We start from the raw sequence: 23,129 nt of genomic DNA, 5'->3' as shown, positions 1-23,129 counted from the left end.
GTTTCCAAAGAAAAAAGGCCCGTGATTTTGAACAGGCCTGGTGTTGGTCAGTGCGTTGCCTAGCCATGTCTTCGGAGAGCAGGGATGGAATGGTTCCAGAGAGCCCTGGACCAGCCCACCCTCTACCAGCACAAACCACGGGATGAAGCTTCTCATGAAGTGGGAAGTCCACAAGCCCCTAAAAGGCTGCTGCAAGGAAATAAATCCTCCCCCAGGAGTATGACATGGGGCATAAATTACAGGGAGGGATATCGGAGGGTGGGATGCTGGGGGAAACCTTTAGCAGGAGAATAGGAGCAGAAAGGCAAGAGCTTGCTGGCTGATCTTTCAGATCATGGTGACCGTCTCAGCAGGAGACCTCGATCATGCACTTCTTGACAGGTCTCAGCTTGGCATCACCTCTGAGGAGCTGAGCTTGTGCAGGGAGTCCAAGAAACCCCTGGGCTGCAGCTCCTTTAGCATGTCCGGGAGAAAAACAGCTTAAGGTGGACAGCACAGCATTCTCTATCCTCTCCTCCTCTGCTGGGGGACAAAAGGGGTCCTCAAGGGCAACAGCACCTGGGAGCCAGAGACATGCACAGCCAGGAGGAGAAGCCCTACAAGGCACAAAGAAGCCCAGAGGGCAAGCCCACGCCGCTGCCCTCCGAGTGCTCCCACTATTCCTGCCCAGATGCCAACACCTCGGGGCTGGAGCAGCAGCCAAGAGCCCCCAGCTCCCGTCTGCGGGGCCGGGGCGGGTGAAGGCAGGATGCCGGGCTGTCAGCGGGGCGAGCAGGGCGCAGGCAGCAGCGAGCCGGTGGCAGGGACGGACAGCCGGGCGGCCCACAGCTGAGAGCCATCAGGCAGCTGCCCGCCGGGGTGGGCTGGCCAGCCTCTCTGGCAGGAAGATCAAGGGCCGGAGGGTGGGAGGAGGACAATAGTCCATTTTGGGGCTGAGCAGGAAGGGTGTTTCAGAGGAGAGAGGCTGAGCAGAACAGGACAGAGCCTGCTGGAGGAGGAGGATTTGCAGAGAGGAAGAGCCTGCCTGGTGCAACGAGGGATGCCTGGCAATGCATGGGGAATCTGGGCTCTTCCCCACCCGCCTGGGCAACCGCAGGACACTTCTGCCTTCCCACAGATGCGCGGGACAGGGCGACACGAGGCATTGAAACCTTTTTGTGCCATGTCAGGATGCCGTGTAAGGGGGGAATTCCAATTGAGCCTGGGGCTGGCCAGGGCTAAGGCTCTGCAAATAACCTCAGAAACCAAGGAGGCAGCCAAAACGTGTCACGTAATCGCAGATAAACACATAATCTACTCAGGTTACGCGGGGGGGAAACCACAAACCACAAGCAGACAGGAGAGGAGAGAAACAACAAGCCAAAGGGAGAAAGGAAAATCCACCAGGAGAGATGAAAGCAAGTCCGTAAATCACAGGGGCTGCTGCTCTTCTCCTGACCCTCCCCTTCTCTTCCCCGCCCGGGAAATTTCATCCTTGCAAATTTTGCAAGGCGGAGCTCAGAAACTGGGAGTATGAAGCTCAGGCAGGAGCCCCACCAAGAGTCTGCATCTCTGTCAGACATCTCTGCCACGGTCCTTGGAGATTTACTGCTGGGTCCAGGCACCCAAGGCAACAGGGATGGTGGCCAAGGTCTGCACTGCAGCAACAGGCTCTGCAGTTCCCTCCAGCTCCGAGAAACCAAAAGTCTTGGAAATAGCCATACTGGTGGAGAGGATCAGTTCCCGCTGCAAAGTCCAGTTCCCGGAGAGAGGGACAAGGGAGGATGCCCTGAGCCAGGCTGAGTGGAGACAGCCACTCTCATCCAGGGAAAATTTTTCAGACAGCATGGGGTTGAAGATTTGCGGATGGTCTGGAGTAAGAAAACTGCAGGCATTTCCTCCTCTCCTGCCAGCGCCTCCTGACCAGCCTCACGCTGGTCTGCCGGAGCAGAGTGGCAGATGAGCGCAGGCACAGGAATGCAGTGGGAGTAGAGGCTCCTTTGAACATCCCGGCCACGGCACGGCCAGTGGGAACGCATAGCCGGAGAGGCCGAGCTGGGAGATAGCCACTGCTATGAGATCTGCCGTGAAATCGGTTCCCGGGAACGTTCTGCCAACCAGCCACGGCTTTCCCGGCAGGGGTAAACAACCACCAAAACAAAAGAAGATTTTGCTTTGCTTTTGGAGACATGGAAGTAAATGCAATCCAAAGAATATCTTCGCTCTTTGTGCTCCTGCCCCAGCCCTCCAAGGCCTGGGGGAGCTTCAGCAGGTCCTTGTAGGCTGGATGCTGGGTATTGCTCGCCGGAGGAGAGCCCTTGCCAAAAAAAGAGGAGCACGTGGCACAAAAGACCCCACCAGTGCTGTTGCCGTTCCCTCGCCTTTGGGTTCCCTTAGCTCTTTCCGTGGTGCAGGGGTCTCTGGGCTGCCCACACATTGCATTACCCTGACAGCAATATCTAAGTGAGACCTGTCACAGTTCACCCTTCTCCGGTACCGGGCAACGTTACCAAAACACTGATGAGCTGGAGGGTTAGGATTAGACTTTTAGGGACCAACCTGAGACAAAAAGGTGACAAGTAAAGACATCTGAAGTTCCTGGCTCTTCTGGCACTTGAGGACCAAGTACCTGCCCAGGTGTCCCCCAGCCAGCTGCAGCCCAGACACCAGAGCAGGGGGCTCAGCACTGGTGTTGAAGCATCCCCTCACCCTGCAAAGCCAGGCAGGGTCTGGCCTCACCACAGGGTGCATGGCCCTGTCCCTCTACATGCCAGTATGGACTGTCTCTCCATTCAAATGCTACGTCCCAGGTGCTCCAGATGAAGCCAGGACGTTCCCTGTCTCAGGGCAATGGGTGGCCTGCGTGGGAGTCAGGGATGCTCTTCTGGGCCCCCGCACCAGGGCTGCAGGAGGGCTGCCCAGAGCTGCTTCCCCTGCCGCGGTAACAGGTACACAAAAAACCAGAACACACGAAATATTCCCCAGCCATCAGCCAAACATCCCTCCCGCTAAACGCATGACCTCTCTGCATTACCAGCTTTCTGTAGAGACCACACATAATGCCCGTGGATAAATCTCCCCTCTCCGGTTTCCGTTTCCATGAGGCCAAACTGCTGGCTCACACCTTCCTCCGCTCTTCACGGGGCATCATGCCCTGAGCGAGAAAAACCACCTGCTGCTTCGCCTCCCTCCCAAGACACCCACAAGGGACCACAGCCCCAGCCCCCCCAGGTCTCCCGGTGACCGGGGCAATGCTTAAGAAGCTCCACCAGTCCAGGCTGAAGGACACTGCGAGCAGTGGCATGGGGAGGATGCTTGTGAGAGCAGAGGCACTTTTGCCTGCCCGTGGAGGAGGCAGAAAAAGTGCAGCCCATAAGTGAGGACTCCTCACCCCTTTCCTGAAGGCTTGCTTGACCTCCAGCCCAGGTGTAGCCATCCATGGGGCAGGAGATTGGACCACACAGCCAGGACCACCCCAGGTGGGTTTGAACCCTGGGAGAAATGGATGCCAGTTGGTAAGGAAGGAGGATGTGGAAGGATGACAGTTACTGGGATGGTGGGTTGGGTGAACCTGGGTAGATAACTGGGGGTAGGGGGACAGTTGTGTGGGTGGACTGGGACCCCAGAGCTCAAAGGAAGAGTCAGAGTGAGCACGGGAGTCCCTGGCTGGCAAAGTACTAGAGGTGGCTGATGGGTTCCCTGCGCGAACATGATGGGAGCTGGTGGCGGGGGGGGTGGGAGGGTGTCCCACCGGGGTCTGCGGCTGCGGTATCCCCAGTTCACAGGAGGGCAGGCAGGCAGCCCCCAACCACACAGACAGCAGCGCTGGAATATCTCCTCAACAAAGGTCACAAGGCCGGGCAGAGCCCAGCTTCCTTTATTCATCGCCGGCCCCAGCCGAGCTGCTCAGAAATAGATGCAACGCACCTTCAAATAACCAGGCTGAGCATCTTTGCAGCCTAAATCGTGCCCAGAGGGGCTGCAGAGACCATGAGTCAGCTCTGTATTAATAGCAGGGCAGAAGCCAGTCAGGTGTCAGGGCTAACAAGGGCACGACAGACACCACACCGCCCTGACCTGAGAAGTTACTACACCTCCAAGGACTGAACATTTCCATTCCCCATCTCCCTCCATCCCGAGGGGCTGGATGGGTCTCACTGTCCCCACCAGCTCCTATCTTCTGCGCCGGACAAATGTGGCTTCCCCAGGAGGGACCCAGCACCGCTGGCAGCATCCCAGGCAGCAGAGCCGTTTGGGGAGGGTGCAGAGCTCGGTCCCAAACCCAACCCTGGGGCAGTGGAGCTCCCTGAAGGGCAGCCCCCAGCCTGCCCCATCCGTGCCGTGGCGGCGGGTGCATCCCTCGCCGGCTCCCAGCGCGCTGTCCCGGAGGGCTGGGAAAGCCTCGGCTCACACATGCCGCCCAGAGCAGACTCCCAGCTCACTTCCACCTGTTTCCAATAAGCTCGTTAATCCATCCCCATAATGATTCTTTATTAATGGATGCTGCTGTCTTCATTACATGCCTTAATTAGTGTTTTGTGAGCAAATTCAAGGGGATAAGAAGCGTGTCACATTTTCCAATGGGGGGTTTGCGCACAGCTACCAAAATAACTTTGTCTGTGAAGCTGGAGTTCCTGTTTCACCCTGCCCAGGAGCCGTCGTCGCTGTTTGTGCCTAATCCGGCCGGCAGGCTGGGCGAGCTGAGCCGCTGCCCACTGCCCGGCCTCCCCTCCCTTCCTCCCTGGCTGGGCGTGCTGAGCTCCCACAAGCCAAGATGAATTTCAGTCATGCACAGACTTGAAGAGAGATTTGTCGCCGGGAACCAAAAAATCCTGGAAAAATCCAGACCGCTGCTGCCCTGCTCACCGGACGGCTCTCCCCGCACCGCGCTGTCTGTCAGGGATGGAGGGCAATCGGGGCTGCTGCGTTCGCTGCTGACTGATGCTGCTCCAGCTGGTCACTCGAGCTTAAAGAATGAGGATGTTCCCTAAGATACCCCCAGTGTCCTTGGGGAAAAGGCAAAAGCCTGTCAGAGTCTGCTTTCTGCTGGCCCAGGGGCAGGAGTGACCTGGGATGGCTCCGGCACAAGAGGACCCACAGAGCCACATCCGCCGCAGGAGCAGCGCCGGCCGTCACCAGCTTTCCTGGGCAGAGGGAGACTGGCAGGAGCCGGTCCCATGCGGGCAGCGCTGACGGGATGGGAGCTGGCACGGGTAGCCCTCAGCTCCACCCGAGAGGGAAAAAAGCCAAAGCGGTTTGTTAATGTGACCAGCGCCGCTCCTGCCCACGGCAGGAGGTGTCCTCCCCTGGCACAGGCTGTTCCGTACCCGGCACCCTCCTGAAGCCAGCACAGTCCCTGGCACCCATGGGCGCTTTGGGACCAGCCCTGCCCCTTGTGCCGGTGAGACCACGGCAGAGGTGCCCTGGGCATCCTGACCCCTTCCCTGGGGCCGGCCACCAGCCCACCATCACAGCACAGTGGGTCTGGAGACCCACGACGTCGTGTGGCCCTGACTCAGGTCTGCAAGCGCTCTTTATGTCGAGCCCACGGGTGCACTGACGCCAGGTCTCGCTGTCAGAAATTTCCTAAAATCCAATTTCATCTAAAGAAAAAGAAAAAAAAAAAAAGAAAAAAAAATATCGCTTGCCATTGTGCCTGAGCGAGCTGTTTGCAGTAACAGCCCGAGGCTCCTCCTGGCTTGTGACTGATCCGAGGATCCTTATGCCAGAATAGAGAGGATCCCAGTGCTGGGGGAAGCTCTCCAGCAGGAACCGAAGCCTCGGCTGCATTACACAGGGCTCAGCACAGCCCCATGAACGGGGATCATCTCCCCAGGTGCTGCGGTCCTTCCCCCCTGCATTAACCCCTTGACATCCCCGCCAACACATTTCGTTTCCCATTAGGGCTTTTCCCACTTTCCCCGAGAGTGAAATGAACCAAAACTTGCCCCTTCGTCATGGCTCTGAGGAGAATTTAATTCCAAGGTTCAAAGCTTCCCCATCCCTTCCCAGATAAAAGGGTGATCGGCGAAAGGGGATGAGCTGGTTAATAAAAGCCGAAGAAGAAAGCAGGACAGAAGGGCTGCGCCTATAGAGCACAACCCAGCAGGAGAGAAGCAGCTTTTCTCCCTGCAAGCCTTTCCCCAGTTAATAATTACAAGCCAGGCCCACCAGTTCCAACCCGCTGCTCCGCAAGAAAAGGCAATTAATTTAAGACTAATAGGATTTTAAATTCAAAACAATCCCAAGCGGGTTTGTATGGCGGGCTGTGAATGCGCCGGAGAGTCAGCCAGCAGCAGGCGGGATGGAGGCTGGATTTGGCAGAGCGGGATGGAGGAATTAAGGGCGAGGAGATGAAATCTCGCCTCCTGCAGCCGCTGGGCTGGTGGTGGCAGCTCCTCATTCACCAGGCGGCTCGGCGGGGGGCTCTCCTCAATGAGAGGATGGCGAGGAGGCATTTCATTGAGCTCGCACCCGTGGCGGCGGCTGGACACAAAGAGGAGCGGCTAGCCCATGCCGAGCCCAGACCACCTCTGACGCTGGGGCCAAGGCACTCACCAGAGACAGCCCTGGGTTGGCCCATGGACCATGACCATCCCCAGGTCCTCCATGAGGTGTAAGCACGCCCAGCCATCCTCTCTCTGACCTGGCATGGAGCCTTGGGGTCCTGGAAAGGTGAAGGTTGGCCTGGGGCTCTCCAGGGACATGCAGCTCAGCCCGCAATGGCAGAGATGCTCTCAGCCCCTGCAGGAACCTCATGGCTGGGTTTCTACCTCCCATCCCAGATGGGCTGGTACAAAATTTCCTCCCAGTCCCTGGAGGACTCTCCAGCAGCACCCAGCCAGGCTGAGCTCAGAAAAAGGGAGCGCTGCCAGCCCATGTCCTAGGAGAGGGCTGGGAGGGCAGGGGACTCATCTGTCATGGGAGTCGCACAGTGACGGCGGGGAAGGGACGGGCAAAGGGGCCCTGCCCTCATCCCCTCCTTGGCTGCCGGAGCCCGGCCGACTCACCATCTGCTGGGAGACGCTGGAGCGGGAGTCCATGTGGTGCCACCCAGCACCAGAAACGTGTGTAGGAACAAGAGAGCAAGGAAAATAGTGAAGTGTTCTGCTATGGGCTGTGCTGACAGGGATCTGCTGCCTCGCTGACCACAGCCGTGAACGGGCCTGAGCCCACGTCTCCTCCCTCTTCGCGCTGCAAGCCTGCAAGGTCTGGGGTTTGCCATTGCTGCAAGGAAAGGCTCCTCTAAGGCTGACTCAAACAGCCTCTCCTGAAGCATTTTAGCATGAAGACATCTCTTAATTTCACTCCAGAACAGCTAGAGATGTGGGCTTAGCCTCACAAGGGGACTTAGATGTCGCAACACACCCAAATACCCTCATGAACATGGGGTTTGGCAGCTCGTGCCACCGGAGCAATTCCCTGCTGTGTCTGTGGGGACCCTGGGAACACAGGGATTATCCCATGCATCTTCGGTGCCATCAGCCACCATGGGAGCATCTGCCTCTCACAGCGCATGTGCAAGGCAGGAAAAGGGAGGCTACATTTAGCAGCACACAGCTCTTCCACAGGCGCATGAAGAACATTTTATGACGGTCCCCATGCAAGTCAAAGGGATTGCTGTTAATCCCTCTCAAGATCCCAGGGAGCTCAGCCTGGTAAATAAGGACTGTTGGCATCTGTGCAGTGGCCTGCACCAACCTCAGTCCCTCTGGGCTATGGAGAACCACTCGCATTGAACCACAGTGACCCTGTCCCCTGCCAGGTCCCCAAGGAAGTCCTGTCCAGACTGGAGGCTGAGGTCATGTCTCGCACACCGTATCTGTCTCCAAGGCAAGCCAGATGGAAAAGATGGCCTTTGGCCAGGCATGGGAAACATTCAAGAGGGTGATGAAGAAGAGCTTCCCAACACCACACTGTTCCTCCACCAAACTTTCCACACCCAGAGGCACCAAGCCTCTTCCTAACCTGGGTCCCACAGTGCATTCCTACTGGCCTCATTTTGACAGACCATTTTTACCAGATTTCCCACTTTCTCTAGCAAAACAAACCCCAAACAGCAGCCTAGGAGACAACTCCAGCCTCAGTTATGAGAGTTGGCAGAGTTGTGAAGCACTCAACGCTGAGTCTTTCATTGTGGGAAACACTGAGTGACCTACGTGTAAGTGGGTGGAGTTTCTCCAGGCAAATGGAGGAACGTACGGACCTGGCCACAGGCTGGGGGAAGGCTCCCATGAAACATCATTGTCACTAGCCACAGGAAGAACATGACGTTTAGCGCTGCCCTCATGGGCCAAGGATCTGCATGAAGAAGGGGGCTGGTCCTACACAGTGATCCCACTTTAATGAGATGAAAAGCCAGGGAGATTCATCCAGTTGCTACCATCAAATGAGTTCCAGCTGGACATGCTTAGCAGGGACATATAGGGATGGAGAAGGAGGAGACCTCAAGCACACAAGACTGTGACTACGGAGGGAGTAGGATGAAGGTGGGCTGGTATTTTGCCCCACTGCAAAGAGTTGCTTGTCCTTGCAAAGCTGAAAAAGGAAGCTGTCAAGAAAGTAGGAGAGCAGATGAGGAGGTGCAGTGGAAGGGAAACTGGAGGGAGATGGCAGAAGCCTGAGAAAACAATCATTGTCGAGGCTTCCGAAAATCTTGCTGCATCCTCTCATAGGAAAGTGGGAGGTGAAAAATACAGTGGCTTGCAAGATGGTCAAGAAAGTCCCAGAAAAATGTCCATGTCATTCTAGCACAGGAGGGAAAATAAAGCCTGTCTTTGCTGCAGGTCTTGGTGAGGAGGGAGTGGAGCACCATTCTACTAATCCAACGTCAATAGCCAGACAAGGGACTGGCTTGGTTGGTTTGGTTGGACGTCAATGGGACGACAACCACCTGCTTCTCCTCCACAGGAGGAGTGAAGCTTTGCCCCGGCTGGACATCGTGGTGAGAGAGACAGCACCCAAAGCCAAGCAGGGTCCCGCTCTGCTCAAACCAGGGTGTGCAGAGGGTGGGGATCCCGTACAAGTCTGGGACTGGACACGAAGGAAGCCTGGGAAAAACACAGATGCAACATTTATTGGAGCAAGAGGAGGGACCTCACACCCCTGGTGCAGAGACAGGCCAAAGCATTATTAGAAAGCATCACCCAGCAGAGAACAGCCGCTCTGTGGAGCAGGAGTTCTTTCTAGCTGCGGCTTATGCCACTGTAGGGAAAACTAAAAGCCAGCAAGAAAGGCAGAAAGAAAACACACGGTCGTTCCAAGAGCAAAAGCAGCAAGAGGCTCATGGCTGGTGGAGGAGAAGCCTGTCGGGACACGATGCAGCGCTCTGCTGCTGACACGGGGTCAGCCCAGCTGAGAAGGCGGCCATTCTCCTGGGTCGATAACGTCGATTGGGTTTGGGATGCTCGGAGGACCAGTGACAAATGCTGGCCACCAGCCATTCAAATAAACAGTAGGCAGCCAGTTGGCCAGTGGCCACTCAAATAACCAGCCCCAAGCTAAAAAAATACAGTAAGCTAGTAAATTTAGTAACCTAAAGAGAAACATTCCTCTACCAACCAGCATGCAAATAAGCCAGAAGGGGATATAGAGCTGACACAGTCCCCTGTTCGGCTTTTGATATTCGATGGCCCTTATCCAACTGGCTGCCAGTTGGTTATTTGCATTGGAACAGGAAACAAATTTTTCTCCTATTTATACTGCTTACCTCAGGAATAAACTAATTACTGTTATAAAATCCCATTCCCACAGTGTCCAGCACACATCTGTAACCCCTGGAAGGGACAAATGCGCACAACTTGCCAGCTGGACTGACCCATCGAAACGGCCAAATCCCAACTTGCTTTTTCGCTGGCTCTCCCCGCTGGATGATGAAGCAAAGCCTTCGCTGCAAACACCCCCGCTGCATCAGCTGTTTACCTTGTTCATAAACAGATCACTGCTACAAAATGCTCTTCCAAAACTGCCCAGCACACGGCAAGACAGCCTGGGAATGGGGAGGAGGAGCAGGGAGTAATCCACTGGTGTTGTGGTTTCTGTGGCCAAGGACAGAACCAGCTGGTTGCTCCAAGTGTCCAGGCTGTGGAGTGGCTGGGATAGAGATGGTCCACCCATGCTGAAGCCCAGACATACCACTAGATGGAGTTTGACAGCGAGATGGCCCCGCGTCCCTGTCTGTCTGATGAGATGGTCTCCAGTGGAGATGGTCTCCGGCTGCACCGGGAGAAGGGGATTTCTGAGGATCAGCACTGGCAAAGGACTCCAAACCCCACTACGGTTGAAGCCATCCCATCCTCACGCCTGCGTGCAAGTGTTGAGCCACATGCTCCTGGTGGAGAGGCCCTGCAGTGCCCAATGCCTTTTCTAGCATGGAAATCCTACCCAGTATCTTCCCACCAGTTCAAACACAAGAGGAAGCTCCATCATCAAACCGCTGCCCCATGTGGGACCCAACAGCCATGGCCATGCCCAGAGGTCCTAGTCTGGATGGGCCAGGCAGTGCCCAGCAGTGCAGCAAGAGACCAGGCTTGCAAGGACACTGGTCTGGGCAGCTCTCAGCACACATTTTGCGGGACTTGCTGTTTCCTTCAAGCCCCAGCTGCTGGAGTTAGGGGATCAATGAAGAAAAGCTGCATTCTTCCTCTTCATCCTCATCTGTAAAGACTTTCTTGTAGCATGCCGCTTGCAGATGGCATCTACAGAGCGCGCCGTCTGCATGCTTTACTTTCATCTCGTTTTCAAAGACAGACTTGTGACTTGCCAGGTCCTGACCCGTGAACACTTTGCAAACTCATGTGAGAGCCACTTTCCTGGTTGCAAACTCCCTGCTGCCTTTGGCTCCCTCCTCACATGGGCTCTGCTCCACCTGGCAGAGGGAAGCTGCACTGCATTCCCCTTGCCAGAGCCCCGCTCACCTGAGCCAGCAGACCCCCTGGCCTTTGTGGGGTGCCAAGCTGTGGCATCCCCTCTGCAGGGCCCTACTCGGCTCTGCGTGGCTCCCTGGATTTGGCAGCGGAGAAGAAGTGATGGGTGATACCCAGTCCCCTGTCCGAGATGCCTGCAGGTTCAGGCAGATGTGGCCACGTGCACCAGACACAGGTTAGAATCACAGAATGATCTGGGTTGGAAGAGACCTTAAAGACCACCTAGTTCCACCCCCCTGCCCTGGGCAGGGACACCTCCCACCAGACCAGGCTGCTCCAAGCCCCGTCCAACCTGGCCTTGAACACCTCCAGGGATGCAAAGTTGAAGACTCGCTCCACAGGGCTGGCAGCTGGTGTAACAAAATGCAAGCAGCAGGGAGGCAGGCTCACAAAGGATCATAACTATATTTTACCTGGGATGCAGGATTGTTTGACCGTCGGTCTGCTGTCTGCACATCCCAATCCCAAGTACATCTACCTTCTTGCTACCATTGCCCAGAGCACCAGCAGAGGGACAATCAGAGAAACTCATCCAGTTTCGTACTAGTTATGACCCACACCAGTGAGCCTGGTCTGGATAAACCCCCAGCCCACTGTGATCCTGTCATAACAGTCCCCAGTCAGCCCAGGAAGGTGGCCTGGCACTGGTCTTTGCTGTGGACTTCAGATCCAGAAGAAGTCTTGGACACTGTATTTCTAAAGGTTCATTCCTGCACATTGAGGCTTCACATCAAGGGGTTCAGGACCCATAGAGGGTCCTGGAGAGCAGCTGTAAGTGTTAGGGGCCCCACGAGAAGGGAAGATGCCACATGGATACAGCTCGTCACCCAGTCCTCGATGGAGGTCCCATGAAGGTTCTTGCCCGCTAGAGCCCAGCCTCTACCCAGGGAGAAGATCTAAGGGCAGGGTGCTGGAGGGGCTTGGAGCTAGTCTCCCACATTTCTGATCTGCATTTGGATTGGTGAGCCCCCAGGGAGAAAGCAGTATCTTTAACATCACTGGGGCTTGTGACAAGGGCCAGGCATGTCCCTAGCACCAGCCCAAGGCACCCCTGCATGGGGCAGCTCAGGCAAAGAGTGTCTGTGCTGGAGTAGCACCATTAACACAGGAAAACAGCCATAGGACATTCAGAGGGCCATGTGGCCTTGCTGGCTGCCATAATTGGGCCACAATACCTGTTCGGTCGCCAGGCATCCCGACAGATGTAGTGAAATGAGCCGTAAAGAGATTCAGACAGAGAAATCCAGCCCAAAAAACTTGCTAAGCTGACAGGCAAACCCTGGCAGAAAGCAAGGCTGACATGAGCTGGACTGTCCTGCTCTTCCTTGGAGCTGCCAGCATTGCAAGAAGCTGGAAAAGGAGAGCAGAGCTCATGGCTGCAGAGCAAGGTCACTCCTTGTGGGTGGGAGAGAGAGCAAGCGGGGCAATGGCAGTGGGAAAGGTGAGGTACTCGAGCAGAAGCAACCTGGGCTGGACAAGGGAGGCAGGAGAACAGGGACATGTGGGATGGAGGCAGCTGAAGATGGCATGCAGGAAAAGATGGAGATTTGTCATTGCAGGTGTAGGCAGAAGGGGTGGGACATGTGCATGCCGACCCTGCAGGAGGCAAGCGGTTGGTGAAGATGGAATCAGGATGGGTGATGGATCGCTGAGCTTCCTGGGTCCCTTTCCTAGCAAGGCACTTTCCTATCTCACGTCCACCATGATGTGCTTTCCTATCATGAGCAGGTCTCTTTCACACAGGACAGCCCTGCACCAGGTTAGGAGGTTCCCTGAGCTCCATCAGCATCTTGGAGACTCTGTGCTGCAAGATTTGAGCCATTTCTGAGCTGGCAAGCCCAACCCATCAGAATGCCAAGTCCCCCTCCCCATCTGCAAATCCCAAATCCAGACACATTCCCTAGGACCTGAGCAGAGACAGTGTTTCCCCAAGGCATGGAGTGCACCCAAGACAGAGAAAGATCCTCTGAGGTTGGGAGGAAGCCAGTGGTGCCCCCGGCAGTGTTTCCACTGGGCTTCCTCCACAGCACCACAGCCAGCTTCTTCATGGAGTGCCTCTCCACAGGGAAGCTCTCCCAAGAGGCGCCTGTGCATCCCCCGGGATAACTCATGTGAGTCAGATGGACTGACTCAGAGCTCAAAGCCCGCTGAGCTAATCCTAAACAGAGAGGTAGAAAGCAGGAAAACTGGGAAGAGAGATTGCATTTAGAAGACATCCCATGTCAGGAGGGCCATGGAAGAGCTTTACAAGAGCTTTGCCTCTCTCCTGCAGGAAGGACACCACACTGAAGAGAAAGCAGAGCCTATGAATCTGCCAAAAGCCATTTTTGGAAGGGTGCTTCTGTGGGGGGCTGGCAGAGGTAGAAGACCCAAGTGTCTCACAGCAAGAGGAATGTGAAAGGGGGAACTGGTGCGACCGGGCCAGAAATTGTTCAGAGGGACAGCTCAGTCTTGGGGACATCTGATGGCTCTGCGGAGTCAGCCCTGAACAAAGCAGAGTGGTTGGTGCAAACAGGCATGTTTCTCTTCCACTTTAGCCATGGCAACATACCTGGTGAACGGGGCTGGGGAGTCCACACGAGACCATCCAGGGCCTCTTGTGATCACCTTGGACCTGCCACAGCTCACCAAAGACCTTGGACCTCCTGCTCTCTGTAGATCACCTCTCTGTCCCTACTCTCGTGTCCCACAGCCATCACCGTGGTCTTGGAGATGGTGGTGTGTGCAACCTGGTCCCTTCCCACTCATGATCTCAGCCATGTGTCGTACCTTCCCCATCCATACGCTGGTGCAAGGCTGCTGCCACACAAGTGTGTGACCTTCGCTTTCGGTTCAGCCTACACCAGCACCATCACCAGCCCCCCATTTCCAACTCCTGTCATTTCCTGTATTGGCCAAAGGTCCAACATCTCCTCACACGTATCTGGAGGCAAGTCACCACCATGTGGAGCAGGCAGAGCTCAGGACAGAGAGGCACTCAGAGCGGATTAGATTTGAGATTGGGTTAATTGCGCCTTTCCATCATTTGTTTGGCTTGGGATAGGTCCAAAACATATGAATGAAATCCCCCCATGCACGCTACGCTGCTGACAAGCGGATATTGCATCTGGTTTGAATATGGCAAGTGGCTGCAGAGGCAGAGACAGTGTGGAGCTGCTTGAAATACAGCACACGCCTCCTCACGCTCCCGGCCCCCCTGGACCGTGTGCCCTGCAGTTACGTTATGCTGCAAGACCCCACCCTGCATCCCCAAAATGTTTGCCATCATCTCCACACACCATCATCTCAGGCCACCATCACCCTGACCTGTGCCACTGCCACTGCCAGGCGATTCATACCCCTGGCCAAAAGGCAGAAGCAGGAGATGGAGGAGGAGGAGGAGAAGCCCTCGAACCAGCACGGGGTGACGTCCATGGGGTGGGCTGTGATGGCCAGAATGGCTGTGGATGACACAGATGAAATGGCCACATTCCCTGGCATCGGGAGAGGGTGGGAGGGGAGATGCAAAGGGAAAAGAAAGCAGCCTGGATGCCAAAGGCTTATTTCTCTAACCCTCCCCAGAGCCCCCCGGCAGCCCGTGAGCAGCGGTGTGTGATCACTGCGGGGGCTGCAGCGCACGGGACATGAAAGAACTGGGGCTGAGCTCTCCCCAGGGTGCTCAGGGGAAGGTGGATCCAATGCTAGGAGAATTAGAGCAGAGGAAAGTAGCCTTTGGTCTAACGTCGCTGGCTGCGGGGCACCAGGTGCTGGGGGCAGCCCCTGAGGCAGTGGCACCAGCAGCATCGGAGAACACAGGATGCCCTTATTGCCCCGTATCCCACGCCCTGATCTGCAGCTAGCGCAGGTCGGGGACTTTGCAGGGGCTCCAGTGAAGCAAGAGAGATACGCCAGGGCTTTGCAACGTCGCATGAAGACATGGGAGCCTGCAAGAGCTGCTTGCATAGAGCCCCTTGGATCACGGTGGCATGCAGCTGCTGGGGGCGCAGGGAAGGATGCTCGGCGAAGGGGCACCCTGGCAGAGGAAAGCGCATGCTAGAGAAAATACAGGCTGGGAAACCACTTTTCCGAGGATGAACATACCCAGGAAACAGAATGGAGGTCTGACGTTAAGTTGAGGCACAACATCGGGGTTTGGCAAAGTAGCTTTTTCTCACGGATGACCCAAAAGCTCATGGATAAACTGAAAGCAAGCCCAAACCCCAGCCCCCTCCCTGCAATGCTTCCATGTCTTGCTTTTCACAATAAAGATGGGAAAAGATTGGCCCACATTAAGGCGTTCCCCATACATTCTTATTTTAGTTTATCTCGCAGGGAAATGTGCCCCTGAGGTGCGTTGGTCACTTTGGTGGTCCCTGCAGCACCACCATGCCCAGAGGACCAGGGTGGAAGCAGGGTCCACATGGAGATGATGGATGTGTGCTGGTTTCCCTCCTGGGAACCAGTGCTCCTGGCACATGCCCCTGGTCCACCCCTGCCCCAAAGCTTAGCTCCCTCCTCTCACCATGAGCACCTGCGGAAGTGGGAGGTGGGGAAGCCAGTGGCCTTCCACTGTGGTGGCGTGTGGTCCCTGGCCACTGCCTGGAGGGCAAGAAGAGTCCCCTGCTGCCACCAGTACCACTCATAGGTCTGCTCCATCTCCCACTATGGCACAGGGGAATGCCGATGTCCACGCTGGGAGAGACACGTAAAAAACCTTCCTCCTCCTCGCAGGGCAGCTGAGCCCCGATTTGCACAGGTGTTGAGCACCCTCCATCCCCGGCAGCCCTCAGGGTTGTCACGATCACTCAGCGCCTCCCAGGATCTGGCCTTTTTTCCACTGTTCTTTTATGAAGACGTTATTTTACGGCTTGTTAATTTGTACTTTTTCGAGCTTTTAACAGGGAGCAGGGGCCAAGTCCCCAGGCAGCCCATTGGCCGTGAGAAATCCCATTTGGTATCATATAAATTATTGCAGATATTACTAATATTGCGTCTATTGTGTAAATACTGACTAAATGTTTGAAAAACACAAATAAATACGAGCTGAGCTGATGGCTGGAGCAGCTGCCTATGAGCCATTCTGGGCCCCCAGGGGAAAGAATCCACATTTTAAACTAATGTGTAAATATGTAACCTGCCTCCATCCCCCGCCAGATCGGCGTGAGCAGTCCTTGGAAGCGGCCCAGTCCCTCAGCTGCACGGCTATGATTTAACAACAGCTATAAATACATCTCATCCGCCGGGCAACTGCGCAAACAAGGGCTCACCTGGCAGTAAGGGGTCACCGAAGAGTCTCCCACCTGAGACCCCTGTGCACGGAGGGGTGCACGGTGATGGGAGATGCTCAGGGCTGCCCGGCCCTTAAAGCCTCCCTTGGGTCCTGGACCTCGTCAGCCCAGCCTAGCAGACCTCAGTGTTGCATGCCACAGCCAGGTATGAGCTAATGGACCACCATCAACGGATGGGCCACCAGGATCAACGAGGACGCTGCCTCCAAGTCAAGTGAGCTTCCCTTGTTGGGGCAAGTGCCTCTCCTCCCTTCCAAGCTCTTTCCCCCATTTGCCGTTGTTGCAAGAAAGCCACAGAGTTCTCCAAAGTCCTGGTCCCTCATCACTATCCAAAGTCCTGGAGCAACATGCCCCTTTCCAGAGGGCAGAAGGACTGGCCAAAGACCGCGTCCCCACATTCCACTGCCTCCCAGCCTCAGATGCTGGTTTCCAGCCCCTCCTTGCAATTGCCCAGTTCCCCCCATTACCCAGGGCTGGCTCTGAGTGGGATGAGGAACCCCATTACTCCTTCTCCAGCCAAACCAGGGGTACTGCAAATTGTCCTCTTGGCACAGCAGATGGAGTGGTGAACCACAGGCTGCAGACAAGGGAGAGGAGACAACTCGCATCCCTGGGCTTTGCTTTTGATGGACATAGGATGACGCTGGTTTTCACCCAGCCTTTTTTTTTTTTTTTTTTTGTGACCTTCCCAATCTTTTCAATAGAATTTAACCCATGGCCACTACTCAGGTGGGCACAAACACCTCTGGGTTTGGCCAGAGCCGCAGACCTTCTGCAAAGGATGAGAGCTGCTGGGTTGGCTACAAGCAACGGCATGAGGTGGATTTGCTCCTCAGCTGACGGACGGCAGCGCGGCAAAGGTGGTGCTGGGCTGTGTAATGGGTCCCATCACCCGGGACTGCAGAGGGAGGTGCCGGCAGCCGCAGGGCCCCCAGCACCCTGCCAGCAGGCGGGTATCGCAGGCAGGGAGTGAGAGGAGAAGCCGGGCCAGGAAGATGTGAGTCAGGGCAATAAGGTCATTGCAGTGGGAGCCGCTCAAGACACTTCTGGGCGGATGCCTGTCCCCTGAGGCGAAACATGGGATTTAATGCCATTTTTCTTGAGAAAGGTGAAGATCACAGTATGGGTTCCCAATTCCAAAGCTACAGGTATTTTTCAGGCATGGGGTGCCAGCTCTGATCTTGGCTGCAGATGACAATGACTAAACCCGCACAAACTCCACAGAACCAAACACTGCAGGGAGACTTTCCCCAGCTTCTCCTGCCTCATACCCCCTCTCTGGGACAGCCAGAGAGATGTTTCCCTACTGATTTTCTTAGCGGCTCCTAGGTCCTGGGGATCAGCCCGATGCAGCACCTGCTAGTGAGCTTGGACCCTCCCAGGGACCACCATGGCCACAGACTCCTCCAAAGCCAGTTCAGCTCCTCCGAGCCCCTGCAGTTGCTGTAGGTGCCCGGGTGCCCAGACTTGGCCTAACAGGAGCAAATTCCCCTCCCAAACTACCCTTTTGGCTCTTAGTTGTCACATCTCCGAGCCCTTATATAGGTCCAGGCGTGGGTCCGTGGCCAAACGCATCGAAAGGAGCCAGGCAGGGTGAGGAACCAGGGCAAGGACAGCACAGGATCGGGTTGTGCATCCGGGCTCAGCTCTTCCCCTGTAACTACAGATTAAAATAATAAACTCAGAAGGATCCAGCGTTTGGCAGAGCCTACTAAGAACCGATGTTTGACTGGCCCTCAGCTCGCAGGCACACCCAAATAAATAGCATTGTTTATAAGGACTGAAAATTAAAAATTAAGGGCTGTGATTTTCAAAGCTCCCTGAGGAGCCCTGACATTGAACTCCCATAAAAATTAACGGCATGAAATCCCATCCCTACATTTCTCTGGAGTGATAGAAAGAGCTATTCATTGTGCAATCAATTGCAGAAATTCATAATAATTTATACTAAAGAAATCCTAAGTAATTTCACTGCTATGGAGGGTTTCAGTTAGCAATAAATCTAGTAAATAAAATACCTACCACTGGAGTAGGAGAAATGACTATAAGATTCAGCAAATTAGCTAACACAATGTAAAGTAATTTCACTTCTTATTATCTGCTGGGAATTGCAAGCCACCAGTTTAAATTCATTTACTCTAGTTTGAATTTTAAGTCATTTTTGCCTTCAGATGGAAAACAAAACTTCTATGGCTGACTGAAAAACATTTAAGGAAAATACGGGGGTTTGCATGGTTTTGACAAAATCATGAGCTGTCAATCAGACTGTGCGGGCCACCCCTTCTGCTAACAGCCTCGGTTTTGTCCAGAGAAAAACATAACCAGGAGAGATTTTGATGCAGAGACTTTGACCTTCCCTTAGACGGCTCTGCTGAGTTTCTGCACATTTACACCCACAGGTACCGGGATGCCCAACCATCACCCCTCACTTGCAGACAGTTGTTCAATTTGATATCAGGCACCTTCATCAGACCTTTTATGTGGTCTGCTGAGGGTGAGACAGGTGGTGCACGGGGCTAGATACACCACACGAAATGCCACCGCTGGAGACATGCCATGGAGTCAGTTGATCCCACACAAACACACGCGTGCTCTTCAAGTCCCACATCCACCCAGACCACCCATGTCCATACTGCTGGTGTACAACTGGAGGTCACCCAAGCCACGTGTGCCCCACTGACATTCACAAGTAGCCAGGAGGGACACTCCTCCTCGCCCCATCCTCAGACATCACCTGTGCTGAACGAGCATGTGAAATGCACCTGAGGCATCAAATGCCTTGGCTGGACCCTACATTCCTCTCTGAAGACCATGGTCCTCTCCCCACTGTGTAACTATCCCTGGGCATCACACCTCATAGAATCACAGAATGAGTTGGGTTGGAAGGGACCTCTAAAGGCCATCTAGTCCAACCCCCTGCAGTCAGCAGGGACATCTTCAACTAGATCAGGTTGCTCAGAGCCTCATCCAGCCTGGCCTTGAATGTCTCCAGGGATGGGGCCTCCACCACCTCTCTGGGCAACCTGGGCCAGTGTCTCACCACCCTCAGTGTAAAGAACTTCTTCCTAATGTCTCATCTAAACCAACCCTGCTCACCAAGCCCACCTTTACTCAGCAGATGGACCCTGCAGCCATGCAGTTTCCTCGCTTCCAGATGAACAGATCAGCAGCATCATTCATGCCCAGGTATAACCCTTTTTGGAGGAATTTGATCCACAAAATTGTACCTTTCAAAGTTGTCTGAAGAATTAAGCATTGATCCCACTAATTTAGTAAGAATCACATCCCATCCTCCTTTAGGTTCCTCTTAAACCCTGCCCCACCTTCAGGTCTCAACTTAGGTGTATATGCAAGATCAAACCAGCTGTACCGTTAGAAGTCACTGCAGCTCAGAGTCCCCAAGAAAAGGTCTGTAAGGAAAGAGTTGGATGGTGCAGGTCACGACAACAGACACACACACAACCTGGTTACCCTAAATTAGTGATCTCTTTTTCAAGAGATGCCACAGTAAAGGGAAAGACAAAGTGGAAAACTCTTGAAACTCTTCCTTTCCTTTGAGTCCTTTTTGAGTCTTCCCCACAGGTCACGTCCCACCATGCCATATGCCCACTCCACACACTGAGCAAACCCAATGCAGGACTTCCAGGATTTTCAGACCTGGAAAATGCCAGCCAACCTCCAGAGTCATACCAATGGCGAGCAGGAAGAGTAAAGAGCAAAGCCCACCCCATCCCACACCATAGCCATTGGCTTCACCATCAACCAGTGGGCCAGAGAATTTTACATGTGCGTTGCCTTCCTGTGGCTGGGTATGAGCTGGTTGTAAGCACCACGAGCAATGGAGGTCCAGAAGGTTCGAGACAGCAATAGCTCACACTGGCCACCCGGTCACTGGGCCACTGAGTCTGCCCCACAGGTCCACGCTCGTGGCCGGTGGCCACGTCCCGTTACACGTGGCTGTGTCCCCCTCTAGTGGCGTGTCCCAGCCAGCACGCTCCTTGGCCACTGCAATGAGCTGGATGCGCTCACCCTTGGCGTGGTCACCACGAATTCACTCGTCCATGATTCCTCGGTGGCCCTGTGCCGGGTGGCAGCATGGTCAGACCTGTCACGCACAAAGAGGACCTCCAAGAAAAAGTGCTGCTGCGGCTCCGATTCAAGCACCACCCTCCATCGGCCATGGCAGTGCAAGGTTTTCCTGTAGGGAAAGGCTGGTCCATCAAGCCGAGCAGGACATACCCAGTCCCCCAGACCTCTCCAGCAGCTGGACTAGGAAGGACTAGAGGATGGCTTGGCCAAGCAGGACAATGTTACAGCCAGTCACGGGTACCAGGGTTTGTAACGGCTCCCCTGCCTCATATAAAGGGGGGTTTTTCTGAGAGGGCTGGGAGGATTAAGTGGAATTCACTTCTGGCAGCTGCTGCCTGCTGATGAAGAGATGAATTACGGCCATCCAGGCTGCAAAGCTAGCAAGATGCCTCCTCGCCACAACTAGGGTCTGCACTCTGCATCACTGTTAACTTGGACTTCCTCAGCGGTTCTGGTTTCATGTCCCCCCCATCCATAGTATCACCACAGGGCAGGATCGAAATTTGTTTCCTTGCTGCATTTATGGCCGAAGATTGTATTCCATCCTGAAAAACACAGCAGGTCAGGCTCCCTGTTAGCTGTGTGTGCACCATGGGATGTAGCTCCTCTCGCTCTCCTAAGCATTTAGTGTTTGTTTGGCTGGCTGATTCTCTTAAGCAACCACAATTGTTTCACAGCTTCGTGTTTCCATATATGCTGTTAGGGTAAGCCATGCAAAGTGCCTTGGTTTGCTCAAGAGAGCAGAGCCATGTTGAATCAGCGTTGTGGGAGGACAGACCCGCTCTTCAGTTTGAAACAGCTCGAAAGCGGGTGACCGTAAGAGCTCTAAGAGACGACGGGAGACCATGGGGATCTGCTGAGCACCCTGGGACGGGGTCAGATCCTTAAAAGTGCATTTGACCAAAGTGTGTTTCAATTTCTTTCTAAATCGTGGTCCCCAAACTAGGCGCCCTTGAACACTTAGCATCCGAGTGTCCGCTGAAAGGGACGCTGTGAGTGCCGTAGGCTCTGCCAGCGTTCACTGTGAGGCTCTCGCCATCATCTCCTGCACCTCTGGAGAGGAACTGCTTGGAAATCAGTGCTCTAAATATTTCCCAGTTTTCTTGAAAACTAGGAATTTCCCCAAGCGAAAGAAATCAGTAACCTGAAAAATGAAGAAATACACCCAAAAAATGCACTTTGGGAAGGAAAAAAAAAAATAAAAATGAAAACTTTTGTGTATTTTTCTACTCATTTCAGCAGGCCTGAGTCCATGCACACTGGCCACTCTGTACTGCTCATCTCAGCTTGGTAGAAAGCCAGAGAGATGGTTAAACATCTTCCCTTTGGCTTTCCCTCGATGCCAGACATACACCAAGGTATTTCCTGAATCATGCAACGTTTTGGGGCTGTATGAAGCCTGTCACTTTGTACAGTGTTTCTGGGGTGGAAGATGACCCATATATCAATGTCAGCATTTACAACTGGGAGTCCTTTGAGACCCTTGAGTCACCCACGACTGCACTTATGAATTCTGGCATCTGTGACGGCAGCTCTGTGGGCCTGGGTAGCCTGACTTTCTTCTGTAATTTCCCCTTCAGAGACACCCAGGGAAAATGCCTCAAATCAGCAAGCGGGTCACAAATTTAACTTTTGAGTCCTCCTCACATGGGCTGCCAGGGATGAATTCACCTCATCCAAAAAAAAAAAAGTCCAGTCTTGAGAACTTACATGGGCTTCTCTACAGCTTTGCCAAGCATTGATACAGGCTCCTCAAGAACAACCCGCCAGGGAGAGGTGGGGTGAACACCCGCTGGAGAGGCCAGCATTTCTAGATAGATTGAGAAGGGCCCCTGGCTGATTATCTTACAGCTGACACCCATTTTCAGGTGATTTCACTTGAGGAAGATGTGTTGAGCCCTTTGTGGTGGACTGCCGTGCGTGATCTCCCCACAGTGTGCTGGGTATCTGTCCTCTGCGGGATGATGCATCCTGCAAATCACAGCAAAGGACCTGTCTGAGGATCTCAAAGGGGTCCAGCAGGCCAACAATGACCTCCAGGCTCTCAGGTGTTTCAGAGACCACTGCAGTGTGTTACACATCTGAGCATGGCATCCCCACCCGAAACCTCAGCATCCCCAAAGCCTTCCTTCCCCCCATGGGTTCTGCTGTTTCTCTCTACCCAGAGGAACAGGGTCCCATGGGGGGAAGGAACCCTCTGGGGTCCAAAGTTAGAGGACACTGAAGAAACCCTTGGGATGAAGAACGTGGCCAACCTCTTAGCTTCATTCTCCAGGTTGCTTACTGCCTGGATGGTCTTGACCTAGGACATTTCCCTTGATGCTGAGCATCTGCCTCAGAAAATATCTGTGTTAGGGAGCTCCTGTACCTGTAACATCCCTCTTCTCTGAGGCACTGCTTACCCAGACACCCAGGAGTGATGTGGGAAGTCCCGCATCTCCACTGCTGGGTTTCTGTGCTGTGCTTCCTGCTCCTGACACCTCTTCCTCATCAGCTGTGACTCAAGAGCACCTCTGTTAGTGCGTTCCTGGTAGGTAGCCCCAGAGCACGGTTCTTCTGTGTCTGCCTCACCAACGCCATCCTGGTAGAGCTCCTGCATCGTGGCACTCAGTGGCCCACCCTATGGCTTGGACACTGTGATCCTGGTAGCCCACAGTGCTCTTCATGTGTCCAGGGCGCAAAGTCCAAGTGCTACCCCTTCGATGGGAGAGGACGTTGGGTCTAGCAGCCCTAGAAACAGTGCTCAGCTCCTCCTCACCCCCACCAACGGCCATCCCTTCTCTGGCCTTTGCCCAGAAACCCCCCAGGAGTTACTCTGGAGATGCAGCTCTCATCGGGGAGACAAGATGTTGCTCCACTATCCATCACT

This window comes from Chroicocephalus ridibundus, chromosome 16, assembly GCF_963924245.1.
Source record: "Chroicocephalus ridibundus chromosome 16, bChrRid1.1, whole genome shotgun sequence".
Taxonomy (NCBI): Eukaryota; Metazoa; Chordata; class Aves; order Charadriiformes; family Laridae; genus Chroicocephalus; species Chroicocephalus ridibundus.
The sequence above is the reverse complement of the archived record's forward strand: the minus strand, read 5'-3'. Positions refer to the sequence as shown.